At 40.3% G+C, this 10,251-nt stretch overlaps 1 long non-coding RNA gene across 1 annotated transcript; it reads right to left on the bottom strand.

Moving 5' to 3' along the window:
* Positions 1-2,477: 2,477 nt before the first annotated feature.
* On the bottom strand, positions 2,478-7,055 carry LOC106529801 (uncharacterized). The gene is made up of 2 exons (XR_001311679.1): positions 6,412-7,055; positions 2,478-3,741 (listed from the first exon to the last, which is right to left on the bottom strand). It is a non-coding gene; the product is annotated as an uncharacterized LOC106529801 (long non-coding RNA).
* Positions 7,056-10,251: the final 3,196 nt, after the last annotated feature.

Here is a 10,251-nt window from a genome sequence, read left to right as displayed (position 1 = left end):
TTTAAACCAGGTCTCTTGGAGCTGGCTCAGAGCCACTGGACCCATTATTAGTCATCACTTACCTGAAATCCTGTATTTTCCTCATGCAGTTTTCACCCCTGGTGCACACAGACTGCCTGGTGTTTGTATCAGTCATACATGTTCATCTAATGATTACTTCCCAAGAGTTTTATTACAGTGGTTGAGATACTTTGTAAATACAGGGTTGACGTCAACAGCTAATGCTAAAGATTTCATGCAATTAGAGGCACTTTGATTATGTTGTTGTAAATGGTCCTTAGCTACAGTTAAACCATATTTTTGTGCAGTATCTGTAAAAGTGACCGAATTATAATAACTGTGTTTTTTAGGGTGGGTTGGCTGTGGCAGCCATCTTGGATTGAGTTGAATCCAGAAGTTAATCGGTTGAAGTTGTGGAGCCACTTCCTGACATTTCATCAAAATTTATTAAAGGGGCAATATTATGTGTTTCTCAGGAATACTTTATGAGGCATTTTGGTGATTTCTCACCTTATGCCTCCCCGTTACCTGGCAAAGCACCTGCTGATTGGACACACCTGCAGCGGAGCTGGCTCATCAGTGTTGGCTTTAAAAGGAAGACTGAAGGATCAACTCATCGCTGAAGCATCAAACCGCTTTTGGTAAAAGATCTCAGCCTAAGACTATTTTTGAAAACCTGATCTGTCTAACCTTTGTATTCTCTCGTGTACTTACCTGTCTCCAGTTAAAAGAAACCGCCTTGGAACTGTTTTTGGATCCTGACCAAGTCTGCCTGCCTGCCGAGCCTCTCACCTGTTTCATGCGTTGCCTCCTCGCCTCACCTGTAAATACAACACACTCTTGTAAATATCACCTTTGGATCTTTGGACTCTGGACCTCCTCCTCCATGTTTAACCCCAAGCCCTCACTAGTAAGCATAAATATAATTTGTTGAATATCACCTCCTAAAAACCTGTTACTTACCTCTTCAAATCCTCTGCTTCCAGGTCCCGCTCCCCGCTCACTCACTGTGTAAATAAACAAACAATTATTTTATTATTCAAGTTCTTGCCTCCTGTGTTGTTCTTGGTGTTTGCTCACGTTGACCTTGTTTAAAACCTGTTACTTTAAATACTATACCATAATAAAGTATCTATGTCACATTTAGCTGTTACTAAAATGCTGATTTTATGTTTAAATAGAAAATAAACTTCACTTCCTCTTCTAAACGCCTTGAAATTGGCTTCTGTCTCTTTAAGAAYCACCTTCCGCTTCTGTCACGCCCATATCGGTGCTGGGGGAGGGGGGGCGCTGCCATGATGCAGCTTACTTGGCATCTGAAAATACATTTCCTCAAAGGTATTTTGAATCTGAAAAGAGCTTCACTGAGTGAGAACTAATGTCGAGAGCGCAACAGACAGTTTAAGTTTCACTTTCACTTTCACCCGAGAGCCTGCAGGAGTCATGGGCGGGGTGAGGAAGTTCGGCTTAAAGACATGTCCCAGGGGCATTTCTGGTACCAAAAGGCATTTCTGGTCCCCACCTGTTGTTTTGCTCCTCAGCATGACTTCCTAAAAACGCTGCAGGATTTCTCAAACATGCATGAATGAGTCAAAGCAAGGCTTTGGACATGTTTTTATGGGAGTATAACATTATAACATGATATAAAACTCAAAAAAGTTGATTTTACATGATATTGCCCCTTAAGTGTTTCATAACAGACAGACACAGGAACATGTTCATATAGATGTGGGTCAGTGAGCACAGTTAATTGATGCATCTGCACTGAGTTTTACAATTAAATTCATCAATATGCAATCTTTTTTTCATATCTGACTTTATTCCTCAAGAAAAGATTTTCAAGGTTTCCCGTTTGAAAATTACCATCTACTTTCTGCAAGATGGGTACATGTTGCCCTTGTATTATGACTCATTGCCATTCCAGTCGTTCTACCATTTAGACCCCCTCTCTCCCATCTGTACCTCATTATCCAAGTTAAGTCATCATCACCAACAGCAACCTTTGGTTTTATTTCATCCCAAATCCAAATTTTTTGCCCCATGTGACCCATATCAGCGTTTTTCCATGACAGTCCAAATGTGACAAACACATTTTTTTCTAATCCGACCCAGGTCTTTTCAGTATGTGATACTGAGTTGGATTCTTAAAGTCAAACAGCCGGGTACGTCGAGACATGACTGTGTCAGATACACAAAATTACTTGTAGTTTCATGGCTAAAACAATGTCCACATTTAAAAGCAGATGTGTCTTTTTTACTGAAATTTACTAAAGTTTGACAATGAAAGCAACAGAATAAATTACATGAATAGAGAATGGAGGCACTGAGGGAAATAATCAATTTTAGATGGTGGTTTCTGTTGTTGGATCACTACCAGAACCTAAACTGCTAACAAGTAAAAAGTAACTGAAGCCATACGCTTGGGCATTAAAAAGGCAAGGACCCTGCAGAGAACAAAGTGAGTATAGCGTCAGGGCTACAGAAAAAAGACCACTGTTTTATTTTATTTTTTATACAACAGATGAACACATAGCTGAACACAGGGTTGTACAACTCAGATTGTCAGGAAAAGGACACAGATAGAGAAACATGCAATAACTCACGTGAGAAAGCAAGTTTGTCTTCCAGTTTCTTACATGTAATTTTAGAACTTCAATCTGGCAAAACCCTCAAGTTGTGAATAAGCTACGGATGGTTTCAAATATGATTGTTTCTGTGTCTGCTCCAATGTTTTATTGTTACACTTTTGTTAAATGGAAATTGTTAAAGTAGAAATCGATCATCGAATCACAAATGCAAGAGGAGCACTGTGGCTTCTRCCCTGGTTGTGGAACAGTGGACCAGATATTTTGCRGAGTTGCTAAAGGAGTCATGGGAGTTTACATCTCTGGTCTACATGAGTTTTTCAGACATGGAGAAGGCTTATGATCGTATTCCTTGAGGCATCCTGTGAGGGGTTGTGCTGTGGGAGTATAGAATGTCTGGGTTGCTATTAAGAGTGATCCAGTGCCTATATGACCAGAGCAGGAGCTTTTTCTCAGTGCTGGTTGGACTCTCTGCCAGGGCTGTCCCATGTCTCCGATCCTGTTTGTAGTGTTTATGGACAGGGTCTCAAGGCACACTTGTGGAGAGGAGGGTGTCTGGTTTGGAACCACAGAGTCTTGTCTCTGCTTTATGTGGATGATGTTATGTTGTCATCTTCAGGCCAAGACTTTCATCGTGCTCTGGGGCAGTTTGCAGCCAAGTGTGAAGTGGCTGGGATGAGAGTCAGTTCCTTTAAATCTGAGGCCATGGGTCTCGACCGGAAAAGGAAAGTGGAGGAGTTTAAGTATCATGAACCTATGGTCATGAGTCATGGATCATGACTGAAGGAAGGAGATCATGGATACAAGCAGCTAAAAAGAGTTTCTTTCATAGGGTGGCCGGGCTCAGCCTTAGACGAGGAGTTACGTCATCCGGGGAGAACTCAGAGTAAAGCCACTGCTCCTCCGCATCAAAAGGGGTCAGTTGAGGTGGTTCGGGCATCTGATTAGGATGTCTCTTTGATCTCACCCTTTAGAGGTATTCTGGGCATGTACCACCAGCMGGAGGCCCAGGGGGAAGACCCAGGACTCACTGGAGGGATTTAGTATCCTCTCTGGCCTTAGAACGCCTTGGGGTCCCTTAGGACGAGGTGGAAAATCTCACTGGGGGGAGGGATGTCAGGGTTTCTCTCCTGGACCTTTTGCCTCCGCAACCCAACTGTGGATAAGCAGCAGAAGATGGAAATGGAGATTTTTTAGCATCATGTACAATTTATATAGTATATTACCTTTATATTATCTATCTTTTTTAGAGTGGCTCATGTTATTACTGGAATATTCTCTGGCAAACTCTGAGTCAGTTTTGCACTTTATACTTAGCTTCTGCTACGTTTTATTGAACGGAAGCGCTTTCGAGCTTTTACAGCTAACTTTTGGATTAGCGCTGCCCACCACTGTTACCTACTTTCAAAATGTGCCATTTACCATCTAAAGTTAAAGCTATCACATCGTCACCTATCTAAAATAATCATCTGTCATTTTTTTGTTGTTTTTCAGGAAACACACAAAAACGTCACTAAAAATGTATTTTATGGCATTTTCTTGAGGTTCCTGGAAAACCTTTTAAAATCACTTGAGTGAATATTTTAGAAAAGTAAAAATGTACAAAATATAAATATATTTTGTTTAAAACAAAACAATAATGAATCAGGATTAGACAATTTTTTAGGAATCATGGATAGAAAGGTAAATTAGACGATTTATGGGATGATTAGTGGTAAACTGGTACAAATCAAGCAAATAAGCTGTGCAGTTGTGAATAATTGCATGATTTCAGTTTCTAGATGACATATTTTTCAGGAAAAGTGTTGATGTTTTCAGAATGACAGTAATACAAAAAAATGCAATTAAATAAAAAACAGATAACCTYCATAAGTCACTACGTTAGAAAACAAATTTTGTTTTCAAAAATGTTTTCCTAAACACAGACAGAGTGCATATTTGAATGAATCAAGGCTGAAAAAGGAACTTGTTTTTTTATTTTTTAAGTGTGGAGGAAAAATTCAGCCTCTCAGCCTGAGGAGACAAACTGCAACGAAGTCAGGCAGCAAACAGCAACCTGTCAGGCAGAAAACTCCAAATTTGAAGCTCCTAATATCAAACAGTTGGCGTTTCTAACTGAGCTGAACAACAGCACTAYGTTTCACAAGCACCGCAGTGATATAAGACCATGTAAAGCACGTCTGCAGTGCATTCAATGCCACAACTTGTATTGAGATTTGTACCCTGCTCCCCCATTTTCCAACATAATCAGGCAGCTGTGCGTACAGCCTCCCACAGATTTAGACTCTTTGTCTTAAGACAGGCGGCAGCTTTAAAACAGATTTAAATGCTGTCAACATCAACAAGATAAAGACGGTGGCACGTCAGCCCCCCGGTTGCCACGTTTTGGTGAGAAATGGAAGAGCTCAAACACTTTTCAAGCTTTATACCACTTCTTAATGGCGCATTGAAGGTTAACTTGAAAGTGTCGCAGCATCCTCTGCCCTTCAGACGTGGTGAGAGAAAGAGGGGAGAAAAAACCTTTAGAGAGAAAGCAAGGAGCTCTCATATCAATCAATCAGGCTTAAAAAGTAGGAAAATGCCACTTCTAAATGAAATTCTCTTGTCTTGGACTGAGCTGCAGCTTGAAAAGSCTGGTCACATGAGGGTTTAAAAGGAAATCTATTTTCTGGGCTGAAAATCAAACTGGCTATCATTCTGTCCTCCTCACCTCTCTCTTGGGAACGTGTCAGATATATAACACTCAGTCATTTTCTCAGCTGTCAAAGCCGGCTCTGCTTCCCTTTTACCCATGCAGTCAGCTTCAGATTCCAATCTGCTCAAACGCTTCTGTGTGCTCTATCAAGTACAGTTTTCAAAAAAAAAAGGAGAAAAAAAAGCGTGTTTGGAATCCTAAGGAGTTTCTGTCTTTTTTTTAATTAATTTTTAATGTGAGTGTGTTGAATGGTGTGTGGTTAGGGGGTCTGGTTCGGGGTGGCAGAGCAAAGTGGGTCACGACAGAGGTTAGTGCTGAATTAGTGACTGTCACAGCCGGGACRGGGGGGGAGCGCCGACACCAGGGCAGCTCACTCCCTTTCACTCACAAACACACACACGTACAGTTCTTCTGTTTTTTTTTTTTTTATAGAAATATATAACTTCAAGAGGTTCTGTCATGGATCTGAGCCAGCAGGCCATGACACCCAAGGGGGTGCTGGAACAGGAGGACATGTCCAGTCTGTCTTTTTGTGTTCCTATGCACAGATGCATGGCACTGTGTTTCCATAAGACAAGAGCRTCTGACCTGCCACATCTCAAACTGTTTGCCCTTGCCAAAACGGTTCACACAAAGAAATAGATCCAACTTTCTCCCTTTTTTTCCCCTCTTTGAAACACTTCTTTGATGTTTTCTCTTTTTACAGCCTGGAATAATTTTTTTTTATAGCAGTCATTCAATATGCAAAGATCCTCTCGTTCTGAGAGCAGGATGAGTCTTCACGAAGCCCTTTTTGTATCAGCATCCGCTTTTCAGGGCTGACTTATGGAAATCAGTCTCATTACTCCTGCCTCCTTACGGTTCAAACTCTCACATAAAAACATAATGATCCAAGCTGTTTCTGTTGTCTGCAGTGTCAGTCAACGATTTTTCTTTTTCTCTTCTTCTTTTTTYATTTTGATGTGCTAAGTCTCTTCAGTTTCTACCCTCAGAAAGTCTGGGATAATTATAAGAAAAAAAAGGCCCGCTATCAGAGCAGATTAACAACATCTCACCAGGCTGAACTCCGCACTCGCTTTCATCTCCTCAAATGCTGCAGAAGAGAAAAAAGAGGAGTTACGCAACCCTCACCTCGGGGACCCATCCGACTTTCCACCCAACTCCTGTCTGTCTTGGCACGTCAGCGGCGACTGCTAGTTCTGTGCTATTTGATGTGAGCGTTTGAAGCAGCCGTGTGACCGAGGCTGAAAGGATCTGCCTGTTGTTTGCAGCTTTGGCCTGTTCTCCCGGAGGAGGGGGTGGGGTGGGTTTCAAAGCACGGCGGAGTTTGGACCTTTACTGCTTCTGCATTTAACACCTTCTCAAATCACAGGGTCAAGGTGCTGGGCAGCTTCCGTCCCAACCTTTGCTTTTATCGTCTCTCAAAGGATCCCGTGTCATTAGCAAGACTTAAAAAAGACCTGACTGCCTCCCACTGTCATTTAGCAAAGATTGCATCCACCACACACACACACACACACACATAGGGTTTTACTATCTTGTTGAGGACTTGCATCGACTTCCACTATTTTCTACATCCTAACCCCTTACCCTAAATATAGCCACCTGTACAGCCCATACACAGGTCCTGCACAAGGTTAACCTCCTATTACAAGTTTCAACACAGAGCATGATTCGAATCAATAACTGATACATAGGCTACTACCTTTCTAACCAGGATACTCTAAATCAGTGTTTCCCAAAGTTGGGGTCGGGACCCAAAGTGGGGTCTCGAAACATCAAGATGGGGTCCTGAAAAGATTTTCTGAATCAATTACATTTTTGCCTTAGTTGTTACAAAGGAGTGAGGTTAGTGTATTTAAATGTACAGTAGTATAAAAAATATTGTTACTRTGTCCATGTTTTGTTGACCTGATACAAATGTGTATCATCCAAAAACAGCTGGGGGCACAGGCCTCTGCTACTGTTTTGTACTATTCTGTGGGTCAAAAACTGAAAAGTTTGGGAACCACTGCACTTTGGTTCCCAAAGTTGGGCTTGGGACCCAATTATGGGTCATGAAGCACCTTGGATAATCTCCAGAAATCAATTTAAAGGGTAATAAAATAATTGCTGATGTAATATWTTCCCTATAATTATTACAAAAACACAGAATAAGTAAAAATAAGTATTTATATTTGTGTACAAGCTGTTTAGATTGTCAAAAAGCCTGTGTTTTTAGGGTTATTAACTAAGTTTGTGTACTCAGACCAGTAATATTTGGGGTCACAAGTTTTTGCCATGAATATTTTGWGGGTCAGAAGACAAAAAGTTTGCGAACCACTGCTCTAAATGCTTAACTACCCAATCTGTGCCCTCATTTAACCGTCCACAAATATTTATATAGCATTTAGTGAGGTGTTCCAAAACATATGTCTGCAGATGGAGTAAGCATTTTTAAAGGAAGCCATTTCTCTAGGGCCACACCTGATTAGACAAACAAAATCAAGTACAACACGAGTGGACGAGCATGTCACAGGGTTCATGCAGGTTTCAGTAAGTTAAATTAAAGACCTTTTAAGACCATTAGTAATGACATTTACGACCAAATCGACGCATTAAGAGAAACATTCAAATTGTCCCAGGAATTTTATAACAGAAACCTTTTATTGCTATCATTGTAGTTATTAAAGAATATTTAATTTCAATATAAGACCACTAAATTGTTTGAATAAAACGGTCATATCTGACTGCTGTGAACCACTTTCAACCGAGTGAAAAAAAATCACTGATATCAAGTCAAGCCTCATTGAAAACACACTTTCCCATATTTAAACAACAAGCAGTGGACATGACTGAATTTCTGTTTTTTTTTGAGCAGGTAAATAAGCCGCTGTATGTGGGGGGTTGTAGCGGCAAAGAGGTCAAAAACATGGGAGTAAACTGTGACATTTTTGCCTGCAGTTATCATGGGATTTGTAGTTTAATCATGACCAGTAGTAAACTTAGCACTTCATGAAGACAGATCGTGTCAACCTCTGATTACGACTCTTAACTTTCTTTATTTATGCAGCCAACGGTTCTCAGGAATGATCAAAAGTAGAAAAAAATTAAGACTTGACAAAATTATATTTAAGACCTTGGGTGAAAATCTGGGCATTTTTAAGACTTTTTTTAGGCCTAAAATTTTGATTTTCAAATTTTAGACTTTTTTTAGACTTTAAGACCCGGCATGAACCCTGATGTCATTGTAAGTGTTTCTCAAGGACCACACCTGATTAAATGAAWGTTGCATAGGTGTTTCTTCATAACAGAAAGTGGTCAAAATTAAGGTCTGTCAAATTACTTTTTCTTTTTTATATATCAATGGTTTACTTCTCTACCAACACTTTATTTTTTCACGAGCTTGATGTTGTAACCGAGGGYATCAGAAGGATTAAACGATAATAACAGCAGGGTTAGGGCTGGGGTCAGGGTTAGCCAACCAATGTTTACGCTGTAGAAATGTCTACCCTTTAGAAATGCCTACTTTTTGAGTCCTCTCGGTTTTCTCCCAGAACCCATGCACCTGTTGGTCGATGTTTCTGTCCCAGCGGCCAGGGTCAGGTTTTTTAAAGGTAATCAGACTTTGTTTCTCTTTCCTGGTCCTCACTCCTCCTGCTGTGAATGATTGTTCCCTGACCCAACGTGTTGGCGGCTGTCAGTCAATCACCTTCCTAAAGCTAATAATACGAATTATGATTGGTCAGACCATGCGTCTCATGGACTATTAAATCTTGAAGTCAAACAGTCRGGTACTTTGACACGTGACCATGCTATAGATGGAGGCTGACATATTGGTTTGGAGGGAAAGAGGAGGAGTTTCTCCATGGAAAAAAATAGGAAAATTGTAAAACAAATTGCTGTAAAAGGACTGCACTTCTCACATATAAATACATCCAGAGAGAAAATAGCCTATTTCAATTTTCCAACTACAAGAACAAGAAGGGAAAAATGTTGTGACCAGACGAGCATTTTGTGTCTGATTCAAAACACACTAAAACTGACTAAGCAGCTACATCATAACTATAAAATCCAAACATTATACATCATAGATCTAATTACTATCCTGCTCTTGCTGTCTCTCCATCGCCACCAAACTCCATTAAACTTTCGAATGCTTTGATTTTCCCTTTACTGTTGATTTCTTACTGCTTGTCAATTAACTTTTGGCCTTGGTCAGAAAAGTGGTCAGGGTGTTCAGTTCCTTTGGTTTAAGAGAAAGATGAGACTGATTGTGGTGTTTTTTCCACGAGATTACAGTGTTTCCTGCTGTCTAGAGCTGAAACGCTTCAAACTGGATGATCCTTTTTAGGAAAAAGATAGTGATTTATACTAGTCATCATAGTTTTGGTTTTACTTGACCTATTGACATAATTTTAAAACTGGTGTTTAGTTTGAAGTCTCTACATTTGACACAGCTTGTAACAGAGTCTCAGAGAGGCTGTGTCTTTCCGGTTAAAATGTTTGAAAACCATCATGTGAATCAATCATGTGACATCTTATACCGGTGTCAGGTTGTAAAGTCTCCTCCTAATTATGTGATACACACACACACAATATTTTTTATCACTTGCTAAAGACTGATTATCTGAACAGCACTACGTATTTTCCTCCACGAAGAATTAAAGTTGAAATCGCATGACAGATGACATCATGCTGACTTTGAGAAAGGTGTGTTCAGAGACAAACATTGAGCAACCACCTGACATGCACTGATTGTTGGGCTTCAGATGGAGCTGGGATCTAAAGTCAATTCACAACTTGGTTAACCCTGATCATATGATGTTGCGAGGCAAAATGGGTCATCTAATGTCAAACTAAATCCCACAAGGATATCAAGATATGCATGCTAAAAGTAGCAGAAAACTAGCAAAATGCTAAAAAGGAGCAAAACACTTGTTAAGGACCAAAGATAAACAGTAGCTAAAAACTGAATCTAGCAAGACTTGC

This window comes from Austrofundulus limnaeus, unplaced genomic scaffold (genome assembly GCF_001266775.1).
Source record: "Austrofundulus limnaeus strain Quisiro unplaced genomic scaffold, Austrofundulus_limnaeus-1.0 Scaffold467, whole genome shotgun sequence".
NCBI classification, from domain to species: Eukaryota; Metazoa; Chordata; class Actinopteri; order Cyprinodontiformes; family Rivulidae; genus Austrofundulus; species Austrofundulus limnaeus.
Note: the sequence above shows the minus strand (reverse complement) of the source record. Positions and strands in the feature narration are given on the sequence as shown.